At 37.6% G+C, this 18,827-nt stretch overlaps 1 protein-coding gene across 12 annotated transcripts in view; it reads left to right on the top strand.

The window, feature by feature from the left end:
* Positions 1-971: 971 nt before the first annotated feature.
* DTNA (dystrobrevin alpha) overlaps positions 972-18,827 on the top strand; it is a 341,246-nt gene continuing 323,390 nt past the window's right edge. For 11 of the 12 annotated variants that reach the window (XM_069468484.1, XM_069468481.1, XM_069468478.1 and 8 more), the window contains exon 1: positions 972-1,174. The gene's annotated coding sequence lies outside the window, so the exon portion shown is untranslated. The remainder of the gene's footprint in view (positions 1,175-18,827) is intronic. The other variant, XM_069468460.1, reaches the window with a different exon arrangement.

Raw genomic sequence — 18,827 nt, 5'->3', positions numbered from 1 at the left:
TAATATAGACAAATCATTATGAAAGTGGTGACTACCCCCAAAACATTGACTAAAATTGCTGGAAATTACTAAGGAATGTAAACAATGCAAGTGAATATGAATGCACATATACACACACATATACACGTACCCCTCAAAAGAAAGAAAATTATATGAAAACATGAAATTGAGATATATACAAATACACAAGATAAAATTATATGAAAACGTAAGCATAGAAAAATGAATGAATGAATTTTCAATCTTGGTAAGTAACTTAAAATTAATCAAGAATATTTTTATCATTTTCAGTAATCTTAGTTTCCAGGAATTGATTAAAGTGAATAAGAAACCTGTAAGTAGCTGTACAATTAATATTTATCGTGAGATACTGACTTATTATGTGTACTTGTATAGGTCATGTTATCTTACCTATGCCTCTGTGTCTGTGAAGTGACAATACTATTTGCCTTTTCATCCACCTCCTCTGCAAAGATGCTCTGCAAATAAATGAGGTAATGTTTGGGAAATGTTTGCAGCTTGGGAAAGAAACCCACTGCATACATCTAAGATATTATTACTATTCCAAATTTAAGCCTAGTATGTTATTGCCTGTTTTAAATTGAAATTGTACTGTTTAAGTTCTTGGTTTCTGATCAAAATCTGGGTCAACGTAAGAGAATGATTATTTTTAATTTTAATTCTGAGGCTCTGTTCGAATCCCCTGCACATGTGAGGGGAAACTGTAGGACATAAACAAAGCACATAAATCAAGCTTTGAAAGAGAAAAAAATCTCTATCTGGAAGGATTTTTTTTTTCCAATGAGGAGCGTGAACACTATTTCCCTGGAGGAATATTTCGGTCCAGGAAGGAGGATAGTGCACATGCAGTGTGAGTGTGTGTGTGTGTGTGTGTGTGTGTGCTGTGCGTGCGCGCCCGCGGAGAGAGGGGCGGGGGAGGCGGATGAGGAGGATGAGATCATAGTTTCAGGATCCTCAGGAAACCCTGGTACTGGCAGCAGCCAGCCTCTGCTGTGCCCACATGACCCACAACTCTGGCAGCGGACCCGGCACTTCCAACATTATTAAATAATAAGAAAGCGGCTCCTACTCCATGCCCAAGCCTCCCTACAGACCAATGGACACCTTCTAAGAGTTTGGCGAGTCGGTGACTGAGGCGCCCGTCCATTCCAAGGTGTGTGCACAGCGTTTTCCTCCTTGACAGCTCCGGAGTGGGGGAGGGCGCGGGGATGAAGGGGGTCCGTGTGCGGGGCGAGGAGTGGGCGCGAGGCCGGGCTGCCACGCGCTGCCCCCGGCCACCCGGTGCCGCGGAGCCCGCCGCGGGGCGGGAGGTGCACATGACGCGCAGCCCCAGCTGCGCAGGGACCGCAGCCGCCCACGGCGCCGGGGCGCGGGCACAGGCGGCTCGCGCCGGAGCAAGGGCAGGCGCCGCGCACCGGGCAAAGTCAAGAGTGGAAGCGGGCGGAGAGCGCCGGCCGAGGAAGGGCTTCGCCCCAACGCCCACTCGCGGGGTTCCCACCTGTGCGCCGGCGCCGGCCGCGGCGAGCGCGAAGCATGTGCGGGGCGCCGCAGCCAGGACTGCGGCGCGGCGCCTCCCCGGGCGGCGGGCGGCGCCTCCGGCCCGCCGGGCGGCGGTAGCGGCTGCTGCAGGATGGCCGGCCTGGGGGCGCGGGGCCGCGCAGGTAAATCGCCGCCGCCCGCCAAGGCCCGGCCGCCCCTCAGCCCGCGCTGCAGCCGCGGCGCCGCTCCCGGGGTGGCAAAGGCAGCCGGCTCCCTCGCGTCGCTGGTTGAGTTGTTTTTGTTGTGACTGCTGCCCTCTTGGTCATCCTCGAGGGCTGAGCTGATGGGAGGTGGCGTGGCCACCTTCATTAGAGATGACACGCACGTTGGGGAACAGTCTGGGGGTACTGACCAGGAGATCCGTGTTGGGGTCCTTCCCAGCCAGCGGCGTCTGCGCGTGTTGCGATGCACTGCGGTGCCCCGGCGGTTGGTTGAGTGGGAGTGGGCACTGGGGACTGGGGACCGGGGGCGGTGGGCGCAGGTGGGCATGGGGGTGAGTGCCTTCGGCTTTTATAGCCTGTTGCCCACTTCGAAGTTTTCTGCTGGACAGAGAGGGCTGGCAGGTTCGTTCTAGTATCCAGAGTGGGAGGTGGAGAGAGGTGTCTGTCAAAAGACCAAAGCCAAAGAGAGAAGAGGGGTGGCGACGGGCTGGAACTCAATGGTACCATTCCTGGGACTTGATGGTAAAACTTTGCTCTTTGGCAGGCATGGGATATGGCTTTGGGAAGATAAGTGTAGAACTTCTGGGGAAAATATTAAATGTACACTTGCAGTGAAGCTTACCACTGACTAGGTTCTTTCTTACTCTAAAATATGGTCTTTTGAGTTGATTTTTTATTTAGAGTCAGATTTTCCTGATACCTGTCATGATCACTTGGTATTTAATGTATTTGTGTTTCCTTTTCAACATAAGAGATACCTGTATTGTTGAAGTATGCATAGTTATTATTTTACAAAAAAAAAAAAAAACAACACTTTTTTTGGTGTGTTTTTTTTTTTTTTTTTTTGCTTATTCTAAAGGTAGAAACTTTAGGGGGGGAAACAGCACACCACATGTTCCACAGTTCTATGTGGTTTAGCTTTATTCACTCTTAATTTTTACACCACCATGAGGGGTACGTAATATTATTATCCATCTTTTACAGATGAGAAAATCCAGCAATAGAGAGGTAAAATAACTTACCCAAGGTCAAACAGCTATTAAGTGTTAGAGTCCAGTTGAGTTTATGGTGTGCTTTTAACCAACTTATTGTACCTAAAGTCTTCTGTATGGTATATTGACCGTATCTGTCTATGAAGATGGACCTCATAACTGACTACGTGCTACACATTCAGGACAATTAACTTTTTCTATTTTTTTTATCTTTTTCTAACTTTTAATACTATGATTATGGCAAATATCCTTTGAGTAGCTTCCTTTTGCCACAGTCAAGCAAGTTTCCTACAATACTTATAAATTAAAGTAGCACTTAACAGCAAAGTTAAGATTTTCAGTGTTAAGATTTATTAGCAAATTACTACAAAGCAAATGGCTGAAGCTATATATTTCTTTGCACTTAATTTTAAACTTACTAAGTTATTAGTCTATTCTTTGTTCAAAACATGGCCATCGTTTTCTTCAGAACATCATCATCTTGCAGAATTTTTGAGCAACTTTAATTATATTTAATTCAATCACTCTGACAAGAATTTGGGCAGTTTTAAAAAAAGAATTATGCAATTCTCTTTCAACTATCAGTGATTAAAAGTTGGCTAGATTTTGAGGGCATTGGAGTCTGTCATGCCTTAGTTGTATGTACTTTATACAAACTTATGTAGGAAGGAATATTGAAATCACATTTTATCATTGGTTCTAAGTCGAAATACTTTTAAAATTTCCACTTGTTTTAAATGAACTGTGATGTGAAGGAAGGTCTCAGTGGGGTGAACTCCAGCTTATTTAGAGAATTACTCTCACATATTTAGAAAATTACTCTTCATTTGTGCTTATCATGGAGCTTTCATACTATTCATTTTATTGGACAGATGTCTCTCTTAAGTCTTCATCTGTTATTTTTTCAAGTAAATTTAATTGCTTCTTATAACGAGTTTCAAAATTATTTTGACATTCATATATTTTCTTTAATTCTTATAGTTCAGTTTAATTAAATTCAACATACATAATTTAAAAATTACACTTATTCAATATTATAAGTAAAAAGAGACTAGAATCCAACTGAACTACATGGAAATGTGATCTATGGGCGTGAGAAAAATTATCCAGCTCTTCAGTGGTTAACCCCTTCCCCCACACACCCCAATTATGGCTACATCTTTATTTTGGGATGCTCCAGTGTAGTCCTGTGGTCAGAGTGGTTGCATGCCATCAAGCACAAGTGTTTTTGACATTGAAATTGAATTTGAATTTTCCAAGTCTATTATGTAAAGCGTTGATTGTTATTAGGGCATAAATGCTGTGATACATGTATACGTCCTTTCTTAAAACTGACTCAAAATTGTTCCAGTTTTCTAGCTCTTGTTACTTATTTTAGAGACAGCTTGCTACTTTTATCTCACTTGGTAGTTTTGATGTGACCTTTTCTTTTCAAGTCCCACACCTCTAGTTTTGAGAGAATTGTGCCATCTCTGCTTCCAGAGAGCCTCTCTGTTCCAGGTGCCCAGTGGAGACCTGGAGATCAATGGTGAGCATAAAGATGTGTAAGCCTGACGGCACACGGGGACAGGCTTTAATAAAGGAATTATACAAATAAATGATTACTGGCAAATTGGGGTAAGGTTCCTGAATGAAAGAAGGAGTTCTATGAAAATATGTAGAGGATTCTGGACTAGACCGAACAGGATGCCTAAAAAATCACATATTTGTGGAGGAATGATGTGTGAGGTGTTGACTAAGTCCAGTTGTATTTCTAAATGCTTGCCTGTTAATTTTCTTGATTATTTTCTGAATCAGAGACTTATGTGTCACTCTGGTTATCTCTTTACTTTTCTATCCTAGGAGACATACTACTTCCCCTCATTATACCATGGGCATGGGGAGGTTTACAACACTTCCATCAGTACTTTTTAAAGCATGCAGAGCATGTACTAACCTTATATGGTTATTGTCCTATTTGCAAAGAGTTATGTAGGTTTAATGAAATATAGTCATTTTCTTTCTTCACCTTAGCAACTGCTTTCAAGCTAAAAAAAAGTATTAGTATCTGTACATGTATGTGTGTTTGGTTTTCTTTGTGGTGAGTGTTAAAGTGGCAGAACGTCTCAAAAATGGAATTTAATTGATTCATCACATAGTCCCTAAGATTCTCTGAAGTGTTGAAGGGGAGAGAAGAAGCATCAGAGTAAGGGAGATGATATTAAGTGTTGAATATGCTGGGGAAATGCGTATTAACAAGCTAAAGCAAACATAATAGTAACTAAATTTATTGAACACTTACTGTGTGCTGGACATCATTTGTGTTCTCCATATAAATTAACTGGTGTATTCTTCACAGTAGCCACATGAGGTCTGCATGTGTTATCATTATCTCCATTCTATAGTGGGGAAAACTAAAGCACGAGAAGGATAATAACCATGACCACCGTCACGTAGTTAGAGACAGATTTTAAACACAAGCATTCTGATTCCATAGGCCATGTTATTAACTACTGGTGTGTAACACCTGGTTCAAGGTTTTATTAGTGTATTAATTTGCATCACTGTTGAAAATTAAAACACCTTCTAATCTGATCTTTTGATTACTTTTACCTTAGTAAAAATTAGTGGGAAAGGTAGAACTTCCTTCTTATTAATGCTTTTGCCCCATATTTTACAGATAAAAAAAATTATAAACTAAGAAGAAATATATGAATGCCTAGACAAGGACTGCAAGATTATGGGAAATTTCTCATTATACATCATATATTTTTAAATTCAAAAATGGAAACTTGAGCACCATTTGAAACTATACAATTTTTTTTAAATCAAGAGTATGTGCATTACCATTTCAAATGATTAGGAAGATCTTTTTAACAATTAGAGGTTCTTAAAACTTAAGAATTTTAAATCACCTGTTTCATCTTTCCCCATTGTCTTCATCTGGAGTATACACTGCAAAGAGGATATAAAGTATAACATAAAAACACCTGTAAAATTATCTTGGTAAAATTAAGAAGGCCCTGTTAATTTTTACATTGACATCTTTTGACATGAATCAAAGTAATTGTTATGACAAAAATTTTTGGAGAAAAAATTAGCAATTTTAACTATTATCCAAATAATGTTAACCTAAGGCACGTGGGACTTGTCATTAGCAAAGTGAAATACTGATTGGTTAAGTGTGGTAATGCATAGGAAATATTTTGCACAGTGTCTGACAATAAATGTTAGTCAATGTTATTTCTCCCTGAAAGTGATGAGTAATATCAGTTGATATGATTAATAATAATAGTAACTGCGAATACTAATTCATACATAATGCGCTTATACCAATGTGTACATCTCTTCTTTGAAGCTGTTGGAAATGCTCAAGGCAATGCATATATTTGCTGTGATTCATGGATACCTATCAAGAATGTAGTGTCTCATTTCTCTGTATGCTCAGCTTCATACAAAGCTTAATAACTAGTAAACTATTGCCCTAATTTGTACCATAAGAAAAGAGATACAAGACTTGATTTCGTGATTTGACCTTTTTTTTAGTGTGTTTGTGTTAGAGTGGAAGATGCCACTGAGTACACCAATGAATAAGGCATTAAATGAAGTTTACAATTTCATGTCATAGTGCAGTGTCCTACTGCAGAGCTTCGGGTGTTTAATGTAAATATAGAATATATCCATCAGTCATAATAGTTTAGGTTACACTTTCTTAACAACTCCAAAATTTCAGTGACTGAAACGAACAAAGGCTTATTTCTTGCTAATGCTATGCTCCCATCTTGGTCAATGAAAGACTCATTCTGTAGCTTCCTCATTCAGGGACCCAGGCTAATAAAGTCTCCATCATCCACAATGTCTTCATCCTTCATCATGGCTCATGAGAGCGTGGTGAATCACTGTGGGGTCTTAAAGTCTTCAGCCAGGAAGCGGCACTTGCCACTTCTCCTCATATTTTGTTGGCCAAAGCAAGTCATATGGCCATGCCTAACCTAAAGATGGAAGAGAAGTGCAATGCTATCATGTGCTCAGGGGGAAGAAACTGCAACATTGGTGAACAGACCTAATGATTAGCACATAAAATTAGCTAGTTCCCTTTAATAATTTTCTCACCTAAAAAATGACTTATCATTCAATGTAAAAGTAGACTCACCAACAATTGTGTCCTAGAACTTCAGCAAAGAAAGGGACTTCCTGAATAAAACCACCAGCAAAGAAATCAGACACTAAACCTGTTGTGAAACTGATGCTCTTGCTCTTTTCCAGTGGGAGTTGTATTTAGTCAAGGAATGATGATAAAAGCTGTGGTTTATTTTGAGAATGCATGAGATAGCCTATGTGACAGTAAGTGCAAGCCAAGAACAGTGTCTAGACCTGTACACGGCACCCAAACTGTGTTTTCTGAACAGACTTGATAGTATGAACATGGTACAGAGATCAGAATAGCTATGTGTGTATCTTTTTTTGTCACCTGCACCAACATGGACAAGAGTATCATTTGTGTTATCATATATTTTTATATAAAGTAATACAGATAAACATTCAAATCATACTATGTGGTCATTTTACATTGCCAAACATAATCTGCATAATTAGAATATATCTAATTCATAGTTTTTTTGTTTTATTTTTGAGGCAGGGTCTCACTCTGTTGCCTGGGCTAGAGTGTAGTGGCATCGTCATAGCTCACTGCAACCTCAAACTCCTGGGCTCAGGTGAACCTCCTGCCTCAGCCTCCCAAGTAGCTGGGACTGTAGGCATGTGCCACCACGCCTGGCTAATTTTTCTGTTTTTTGTAGAGAAGGGGTCTCACTCTTGCTGAGGCTGGTCTCGAACTCCTAACCTCAAGCGATCCTCCCACCTCAGGCTCCAAAAGTGCTAGTATTATAGGCATGAGCCACCGTGCCAGGCCCCAATCTGTATTTTTAAATTACACATTTTATTTTGAGATAGTTGGAGATTCACATACAGTTGTAAGAAGTAATATAGGGAGATCCCATGTTTCCTTTAGCCAGTTTTCCCCAATAATAGCATCATGCATATCACAACCAGGATGCTGGTGTTGATGCAATGAAGAACAAATTCCGTCACATGTATAACTCCTATTGCTCTTTTATGGGTGCCCTGACTTGGCTTCAGCCACCATTCCCCCTTCCTTAATCCTTTGCAATCACTAATATGTTCTCCATTTCTATAATTTTCTCATTTCAAGAATGTTATATAAATAGAATTATATAGTATATAAAAGTTTGAGATTTTGGTTTTACCATTCAGCATAATTTTCTGAAGGTTTATCTAGGTTGTTGCATATCTCAATAGTTTATTCCTTTTTGTTGGTGAATAGTATTTTATGGCATACGTGAGCCATGAAAGAGATCTGGGTTTTTTTCTTGTTTTTGGCTACTACAACTAAAATTGCTATAAACATTCATGGATGTATTTTCGTATGAATGTAAGTATTAATTTATTTGAGATAAATGCTTAGGAGTTGTATGTTTACATTTATAAGAAACTGCCAAACTGTTTTCCAGAGTGGATGTGCCATTACATTCCTATCAACAATGTACAAGAAATTAAGTTTCTCTGTATGGTCACCAGTATTTGGTGTTACCGCTACGTTTTATTTTTGTCATTCTAGTAAGCGTGTAGCACTATCTCATTGTGGTTTTAATTTGCATTTCCTTAGTGACTAATGGTGTTGAATATCTTTTCATGTGCCTATTTGCATTTGTGTATCTTCATTGGTGAAATGTCTCTTCATATCTTTTGCCCAATTTTTAATTGGATTGTTTGGAGTTTTTTACATTAAGTTTTGAGAGTTCTTTATATATTCTAAAGAATAGTCCTTTGTCAGATATGTGTTTGCATTGGGAATATTTGTTTGCGTCTATTTCTGGGTTCCGTGTGCTTTTCTGTTGATGTATATGTGTAACCCTTAACCAATACCACACAATCTTGAATTCTGTAGCTATGTAACGTCTTGAAATCATATAGACTGATTCCTCCCACCTTATTCTTCTTTTCTAAGCTTTTTTTAGCTATTCTAGTTCCTTTGCCTTCCCATGTAAGTTTAAGTATTATCTTGTCTATACTAACAAAAAAATCTTTATGGGATTTTTGTAAGAATTGTGTTAAAACCGTCTAACAGTTTAAGGAGAATTGATATTTAATCTATAAATGTGGCATGCCTCTCCATTAATTTAGATCATCTTTGAGATCTTTTATCAGTGATCTGTAGTTTTCAGGATACAATCCCTGTACATGTTTTCCTAGATACACATATAGGTAATTTGTAAATGACAATGTATTTTTAATTTCAGCATCCAGGTATTCATTGCAAGTATATTGAAATTCAGTTGATTTTTGTGTGTTCATCTTGTATACTTGGAACTTGTTGAACTCCCTGATTAGTTCTATTTTTATTGACAAATAATAGTTGTATATATTTATGGGGAACAGTGTAATGTTTGATTTATGCATTCAATGTGGTATGATTAAATCAAGCTAATTAACATATTATCTATGTAGTCTGTCATGACATCTGAAAATAGGGACAGTTTTATTTATTTATTTATTTCCAATCTGTATGCCTTTTGTTTCCTTTTCTTGCCTTATTGCACTGGCTAGAACTTCTAATACTATGTCAAATAAAAGTAGTGAGAGGAGACATCTTTGCCTTATTGCTAATCCTCAAGGGAAAGCATTCAGTCTTTGACCATTAAGTATAATATTACCTGTAGGTTCTTATAGATGTGCTTCATCAAGTTGAAGAATTTTACCTCTATTCCCATTTTTCTGAGTTTTTAAAATCATAAAGAGGTATTGGTTTTTGCCAAATGCTTTTCTTCACCAAATGATACGATCATTTGATTCTTCTTCTGTAGCTTCTTAATATGGTAGAGTACATTGACTGATTTTCAACTATTAAAGCAGCTTTGAAACCTTACAATAAACTCCATTTATTCATTAAATATAATTATCTGTATACATCACTGCATATTCTTGCCAATATTTTATTAGAGTTTTGTATCTATATTCATGAGGGGTATTAGCCTGTAGTTTTCATTTATGGTACTGTCTTTGGTGTTGATATCAGGGTAATACTAACGTCATAAAATAAATTGGGGTATGTTCCCTTCTCTTCTGTTTTCTGAAAGAGATTATGTAGAATTGCTGTTAAATCTTCTTTAAACATCTGGTAGAAGAATTCTCCAGTGAAATCATCTGGGCTGGGGGATTTCTTCTTTAGGACTTTTGTTTTTGTTTTTTTTTTTTTAGTTATGGGAATCAAAATTCTTTAATACTTTTGTTAGTTTGCTAGGGTTGTCATAACAAAATGCCTTGCCTGGATGGCTTAAACAACAGAAATTTATTTTCTCACGGTTCTGGAGGCTAGAAGTCCAAGATCAAGGTATCTACATATTTGGTTTCTTCTGAGGCCTCTCTTTTTGGCTTGCAGATGACTGCCTTCCCGCTGTGTCCTCACATGGTCTTTTTCTCTGTGCTCAAGCACCCCTGGTGTCTCTCTGTGTATCCAAATGTCCTCTTATTAAAAGGACACCAGTTAGATTGGATTAGAGCCCACCCTTACAGATTCATTTTAATTTAATCTCTCTCTTTAATGGCTCTATCTCCAAGTACAGTCACATTCTAAAGTACTGGAGGTTAGGGCTTTAACATATGAACTTGTGGAATGACACAACAATGATCTGTTTCATATTGTATAAGTTATGGTAATTTCATTTCGTCTAAATTGTCATATTTATTTGTGTAAAGTTACTCATAATATTCCTTATTATACTTTAGATGTCTTCAGGATCTCTAGGGATATCGCTTGTTTGATTCCTGATATCAATAATTTGTATCTTCTCCTTTTCTGTCAGTTTTGCTAGAGTTTTTTAAATTGTATTTATCTTTTAAAAGAACATCCTGTTTGTTTCAGTAATTTTTTTCTATTTTTATTCTCCATTTCATTGATTTCTGCTCTTATTATTATTTTCTCCATTTTTCTCCCTTGGGTTTATTTTGCTCATCATTTTCTATATTCTTGAGAAGGAGCTTAGATTATTGGCTTTAGATAATTCCTCTCCTTTAATGTATGCATTTAGTGCTGTAAACTTCCCCCTCAGCACTGCCATATCTGTGTCCCATACATTTTTATATGTTGTGTTTTCATTTTAATTTAATTCAATGTAGTTTTTATTTCTCCTGAGATTTCCTCTTTGACCCATGGGTTATTTAGAAGCGTGGAATTTAGTTTCTAAATGTTTGGTGATTTTCTTGTTATCTTTTTGTTACCAATTTCTAGTTTGATTCCGTTGTAGTCAAAGAACACATTCTGTATGGTTTCATTCTATTCAATTTATTGAGGTTTATTTTATGTCCCCAAATGTGTTATATCTTGGTATATGCTCCATGGGCACTTGAGAGGAATGTGTATTTGGCTGTTTTTGGATGGATTGTTTTATAAATTCTAATTAGATCATGTTGGTTGATGTTGCTGTTATGTTCTTGTATATCTTTGCTGATTTTTTGTCTAGTTGTCCTACTGATGAAAAAGTATGTGAAGTCTCCAATTATAATTGTGGATTTGTCTATTTCTCCTTTCACATCTACAAATTTGGATTCACAAATTTTGCAGGTCTGTTATTTGGTAAACACCTATGCAGAATTGCAACATCTTCTTGGTGTATTGACTTTTTTATCATTACATAGTGCCCCTCTCTGTGTCTGGTAATTTGATTTTCTCTGAAGTTTACTTTATCTGATATTAACATAGTCCTTTTTTCCTGTAATAGATGTTTGCATGGTATTTCTTTTTCCATCCTTCCACTTTCCACCTGCTTATATTCTTATATTTTATTGGAATTCCTTGAATAAAAAATATAGTTGGGTCATATTATTTTAATCTACTCTACCAATCTCTGTCTTTTATTTGGTTTGTTTAGACCATTTACTTTACTATAACTACTGACAAGTCAGTGTTTGAGTCTGCCATTTTATTTTTTGTTTGTTCTCTCTGTTTTTAGTTTCTGTAGTTTTTTCCTACTATCCTGTTGGTAACTTGAGCATTTTTAGAATTTCATTTTTATTTGTATATAGTATTTTTAAGTTTATCACTTTGTATAGATGTTTTTAAGTTGTTGCTCTAAGTATTACATAATATACACATAGTTTATCACTATCTACTGCTATTGTCATTTTATCAATTTAAGTATGGAAACTTTACATCTCTTTACATCCTCCATTTATAATATAATTGTCTTAAATATTTCCTCTCCTTCTACATATATTTGGTACCATATCAGATGGTGTTATAATTTTTGCTTCAACTGTCAAATATAATTTAGAAAGTTCAAGAGGAAAGTCCATTTAATTTATCATATTTTTGCTTACCACGTTGCATGTTACTTCTCCTCTCTCTCTCTCTCTTTTTTTTTTCCTTGATATTCTACCGTGTCTTCTTTTATTGTTTCTTTTTTTGTTTTGAGAACTTTCTCTAGCCATTCTTATAGAGCAGGTCAGATCTGCTGGTGATAAAATTTTTTTTTGAATCTTAGAATGTCTTGATTTATCCTTCATCCCTGAAGAGTATTTTCACTGAATATAAGATTCTAGGTTGGCAGTTACATTCTTTCAGAATCTGGAAAATGTTGTGCCACATTCTTCTCGCCTCTATGGATTCTGATGAGGAACCCACCATCATCCTAATTGCTTTTTTCCTATTTATAAACTGTCATTTTTCTCTTTCTGTTTACAAGATTTTTTTTGTCTTTAGTTTTTATAAATGTGACTTTAATATTTTCTGGCATGGATTTCTTTGGGCTTTGTTTGTTTGTTTTTGGCATTCAGGTTCACTTGTTTTTTTAATCTGTAGGCTTTTATGTCTTTTATCAAAATTAGGAAGTTTTCAGCCATTATTTTTTGAGCACATTTTCAGCCCTGCCCATTTTCTCCTTATCATCTAGGTCTCCAAGACATGAATTTTAGAGCTTTTGTTATAGTCCCACAGTGTATTAGCCTTCTGTGGCTGCTGTAACAAATTACCATACACTGTGTGCTTTACAAAAATGCACATTTATTTTCTTGTGGTTCTGAAGGTCAGAAGTCAGAAATCAGTTTCACTGGGCTAAAGCCAAGGTATTAGCAGGGCTGCTTCCTTCTGGAGACAGTAGGAGACAATCTGTTTCTTTGTCTTTTCTAGCTTCTAGAGGACACTGTATTCTTTGAATCACAATCCCTTCCTCCGGTCACTACAATCTCCTGCTTCTGTCATCACATCCCCTACTTCCTTTTCTGCAGTCAAATCTTCTTCTGCCTTCCTCTTAAAAGGATGCTGTGATAATCCAGGAAACTCTAAATCTCAAAATCTGTAATTTAAACACATCCATAAATCTCTTTTTCCATTCACAGTTTCCAGGGATTGGGGCCATTCTGCTGGATATCCTTGGAAACCCTTATTCAGCCCACCACACACAAGTTTCTCAAGGCTCTGTTTTTCCCCCCAATCTGTTTTCTCTGTGTAGTTCAAAATTGAGTAATTTCTATTTTTCTATCTTCTAGCTCCTGGATTTGTTCCTGTCACTTCCATTCTGTTATTGAGCCCACCTACTGAATTTTATATTTTGGTTATTGGGTTTTTTTTTCAGTTCTAAAGTTTCTACTTAGTTCTTCCTTATATGCTCTATTTCTTGGCTGTAGCTTTCTACTTTTTCATATTTTAAGCATGTTCTTAATGGCTCAGTTGAAGTATTTTTATTATGGTTTGCCTTAAAAATGTTGTCAGATAATTCTGACATTTCTGCCATCTCATTGTTAGCATAAGTTGACTGTCTTTTTCCATTTGATTTGAGATCCTCCTGGTTCTTGGTGTGATGAATGATTTTCAGTTGAAACCTGGCCACTTTCTGATATGTTAGAAGATTCTGGATCTTTATACCTTTTGATTTAGCTGGTTTCTACTAACATCAACTCAGTGGGAAAAATGAGGGTGATGGCACCTCATCACTGCCAGGTGGGGGTAGAAGTACAGGTTCCTCACTCAAGCTTCCTAGACACCTGAGGGGGCTCCACATTACTGTGGAGCAAGGTGGAAATTCAGGCTTCTCGTTAGGTTTCACTGATACCTCTCTGGCTGGGAAGGGTGGAAGTGCCTCTTTTCTGCTCCCCATGTGGTCTCTCTACTGTCTATAGACAGAAGAAGTGGTCTAATGACTGTTGGATCTTAGTGACAGTGTTGACTCTCCACTAGACCTCCTGTGACACCACCCATCAGAGAAGGGGAGGGGGAACTCCTTACTGCCTGGTGGGGGTGGAAGTCCAGAATCCCCAGATACTCTCTGTTGACAATGTAGTGGGAGTAAAGAGTGGGGAGCTTTATTACCACCAGTGGAAATGAAAGTCTCAGCTCCCTACTTGGCCTTCTGTAACATCACCATGGTGGGAACCGGGGAAGTTGGGGGATCTTGTTACAACTTGATAAAGGTGGAAGTCTGGGCTTCCTATATAGCCTCTGTTCTCATGGTTGTGGTGGGGCCACAGTTTTTTTCTGTCTTATAGGGCTGGAATATAGCAGTTAGTGTCTAATTTTTTTTGTTTGTTTATTTTGGTCTTGCTATGCTGCTCCTTTCCTGGTCCTTAGGCTAGAGTGTATATGGTTTTGCTGGCACCTTTTAAAAATCTGTGCCTGTTGACATTTCTGGGTTTCCAGTTTATTTAGCTCCAAATGTCAAATATATGAGGCAACACAAAATTCCAGAGAAACCACCATCCTGTTATTCCTTAGACCCTAAGGTTGCCTATCTGGTTCACCTTTTTCTCTGCAACTTTCAGTCTTTGTATGTTTATTTTATGTATAACATCCAGGGGTTTTAGTTGTACTTATTGGGAAGAATAGGGAAAAGTGTTTTTCTCTATATCACAAAAGCAAAAGTCTAATTCCATATTTTTTATGCAGATATAAACTGATAAATATCACTCCACATTGATTTTCAGACGATGAATCTCAGAGGGTTCCTGCTGATCTATTTCTGAATAATCAACACTTGACAGGTCACAGGGATGAGTGAGTCCTAGATTGGTGATGCAGATGGGTTCACAGAACAGTCCATCAGTGTAAGATTCATGGACCACGTGCAGGTACTCTTACTCCCCAAGTCAATGCCCTGTCCTTCCTGGAAAGCCATTGCTTCAGGCTGTGGCAAGGTTGGAGATTTACCCCAATTGTATGGAATATCTCTTATGGCAGGATTCTGGAACCACACCATTTTAGTTCTTACTGCACACTCACTAAGTGCTCTCTATTCCCAGGAACATCGTCCATCTGAAATACAGTTTGTAATCAGTAAGTGTGTGGGCAAATGTTCCTAAGCTAGGAAGAAAATATCGAACACAAAATCCATGTCTAAACTCTCACTGAGGAGCACCTTCCAGCAAGCATTCTTGTTCATTTTTTTTGCTGTAAAATTATACATTAAAAATAAATGTATTGATTTGTCGAGTTGTTTGATCATTACTTGGTGAGATTAAGTGCAAAAGATGGGGCTAGGAATTTTCTGCTTGAAACCAATATGCTGAGGAATGACAGTTGACAGGGAGGAGATCACAAAGAACAACAGTCTAGGGAAATTCTTGCAAAAGCCAGATCAAGTTATTGACATTGTAGCTAACTCTAAAGTTTTCACTGTACTAGAGCAATGATTCTCAAAATGTCCTCAGGTTAGCAGCATCAGCACGACCTTAGAACCCTTTGTGAATGCAAATTGTAAGACTTTACCCCCAGACCTACTGAATCTGAGACTCTGAGAATAGAGCCCAGCAATCTTTCTTATAGCCAGCCTTCCAGGTGACCCTGATTCATGCTAACACTGGAAACCACTGTACCATAGTAACCCCTCCAACCATTGCAGAATATGCTAAATTTATGCTTTCACTGACCCTCAACTCATCACTTTAAGTTTTTAGAAAATTTGTTTATTGTATTAAACATTTGTGTGCTTCAATTAAAAATGTTTTTCTCAAATAAATATAGTAAGGAAAATAAAAATGCATTACCTAAAACTGTCTCTTCTTTTTAAATACATGTTAATGATATGCACAATTATTTTCTATCCTTAACCCAAATTTTCTCCATGTCCAATTTTTTGTTGACACCAAAAACATGAGCCATGCACTTCCCTCACTTTGTTCCTCATAGATGCCAAGTCACACATTAGTGGGTTTTCTAGCTGTTTTTATGTTCTTTTCTAGAGAGATGAAGGTATTTGGAGACAAGAGTAGGGATGTCTCTGCTTCATTTGAAGAAGATGCGTTTTAGGAGTTCTTGTCATACAATATTGTTAGAGACAGATGCATATGCAGATGTCCAAATTCATCATTGTCATTACCACATCAGCTCCACCATGGGGGATTCACTGCCTACTGCATGCTGGCATTTTTCTCTGGAGTCATGTGAGATTAAAGGAAATCTCAGCTACAAGGCTGTCCTGAGGAAAGAGAAGCTGCATTTCTGTATAGAGATTTTATAATTGGGATATATTTCCAAACCCTAGGATGGGGTAAGACAAAATCAACAAGAAATAAAAGGTGAAAAGGTTTAAAAATGTTTTGCGATAGATAATAAAACATGCATCTCAAAGATGCAGATTTGAGAAGTAGTCTGTGACTTCTAGCCCTAAATATGGCTCAGTTTTACTGTATTATAAGGAAAGCATTTTCTATAAATTTACACTGTCAATTAAGCAATTCACTAAACTTAGAAGTCATAGTAGATCTGTATTCACTTAATATCCACCTCTGCTGATGACTAATATTTTAGCTTTTGGATTAGGTATCACATTTTACTATGCATGATTTTTGAGCTGAATTTTTTAGTTTCTATAAATCATAAATTTCATTTCCATATACCCTTTTCTCCATACACCTTGTTAAAAAAATGTCTTATTCTTGACTAAGATAGGGAAATAGCTTGTGAACCATTTATCTGCTTTTCATCTAAGATGACATGGATTCTTGGTTTAGAAAAATATTATTTTCTTATCCTTCCACTGTTCCCCACCGCCAGTTGTCATGTGCTTTTTCTCATTCCTTCCATTTCCTTTGTGCATTCAATCGATTATATTTCTCATTTACTCATTTGGCTTGGGTGTTTAAATGGTTGTGCCTCTGCAATGTTTTGGAGATGAGACTTTGCCGAACCTTCATTATACAGTGTTTGTTCAATAACACCATTTGGGCAGGTTGGAGGAACCATCCCTTTAAGAACAGATTTCTAAATGGTGCAGCAGATGTTTTCTCTTACACAGAGTTATCCTTTCTAAAATAAAGGCCCCCAGCCCTGGCAATACTAATCAGATGTCTTCTTTCTTAAAGTAATTATTTGCTTGGCATTTTTTAAATGTGGTAATTCAGTCACCACCAAAATGCTTAGGTAAGACTTAGATATGAATAAAAATAGATCTTGTACAATAGATGGGGGCAGAAAAAGGGGATTCATAAAGGTAGGAAGTGCACACCATGTCTTCTGTGGGTTGTGGTCCAGATTTTCCCCCACGGTGTTGGTCTCTATTTATAGACACAAAATGTGTCAGGTGATTTTTTTTTCCACATGCAGATAAATTCTACCTCTTCCTTTTAACCTACACTGTAAAAATGATGTTTACCCTTAGAATGTATACAAAATAATACTTTCTGCTAATGCTGCTAAACACCTTTTAGGAAGTGTCGTATGAGTCAGATTAAGAATTTTATCAAAATATGACTCAGATTTTCAAAATAAGAAAACATCTCAAAGCATCTAGCTATTCTTTTTTTCATTCCCTCATCACTGCTCAAACTGTTTTTCTTTCTGGTTTTTTGTTTGTTTGTTTGTTTGAGGTTTAAATTTATTTTGTTTTTGTTTTATGCCTCACCTTTCCTGTGCATGTGATGTAATAGCTAAAAATTAAAAGTTCTCTAAATACTTCTAAAATTTTAGTCTGAGCTTAGGGATGAGGCTGAGATTTGCTCCATATGACAAAGAAAAAAATCAACGGATGTGAATCCAAAGGCAATAGTGCTCTATCACCAGTCTGCTATGGAGTGTTTATAAAGGTAAAATAATCCAACTTCACCCAGCCACAATAGTTTACAGGAATAAAACAGTCCTGAAATTTCACAGGAGTGAAATGTTTCACAAGAGTGAAAAGCTTGTGTAATGTTTTATGTTTCTGTTTTTAAGGCTGAGCTTATAGACTAAGGTGGGAGAAGGTGACAGATATCAATCAGTGTTTCACTTCTTTCATAGCGTTGATTGCTTCTGCCCATTTGTGAGCAGATGCTAATCTATGCCAGTTGCCCTTGCTTTTTCTACCAATTTATGTTTTATTCACCTCCTTTGTTTTCTGTGCGTTTGCTTTGTTTTTCTCTGAGTCTCTGAGTTTTCCTCCCTCAGGACTCCTAGTCAGCATCTAGCATCTAGTTGAATGGGTGGTGATGAAAGAGGATGCACTACTAGCATTGTGAAATTAGAAACATTTTGGTCCCTTGCTCGCGCTTCTTCAAGCTCTCACCAAGCCCATGACAAGACTGCATGATTTTAGTTTTCCCTCCTCCTTTTTGCATCAGTCATTCCATATTATTCACTTGGACTCAATATTTTAGGATATTTTATAGGAGAACTAGCCTTTGGCATAGCTCATATTTGCCATAACTTCTAAATGCCCCTCTGGTTCAGTGACTATGAAACTGGCCATTCACTTATTTTTTTAGCAGTGTTTCTCAAAATATGCTTCAAAGACCACCTGTGTCAGAATCATATGGGGGGGGGGTTGTTAAAAGTACAGGTAGCTAAGCTCCATCCTAGACCCACTCACTGAATCAGAAGCTCTCTTTCTGACTTTAGGATTTTAAGGCTGACCCTAATGATGGGAGTTTGTCTAGATCTGCTCTTCGCAACCCATGGTAGCTTTTTAAAAATCAGATTGCATGGATCTCACGCCCAAGTTTCTCATTTAAATGCCCTCGTGTGTTTTAAACATGCAGCCTATGTTAACAACCAGAAATGAGCTGCAGAAGTGGAAAGGTAAGAACGGAGGGTGGTGTTGGCAGAGAAGCATTACCCTCAGTGAATTCATCAAAGTCCAGGGATTTAGCCTCA

This window comes from Eulemur rufifrons, chromosome 5 (genome assembly GCF_041146395.1).
Source record: "Eulemur rufifrons isolate Redbay chromosome 5, OSU_ERuf_1, whole genome shotgun sequence".
Lineage (NCBI taxonomy): Eukaryota > Metazoa > Chordata > Mammalia > Primates > Lemuridae > Eulemur > Eulemur rufifrons.
The sequence above is the reverse complement of the archived record's forward strand: the minus strand, read 5'-3'. Positions and strand labels throughout refer to the sequence as shown.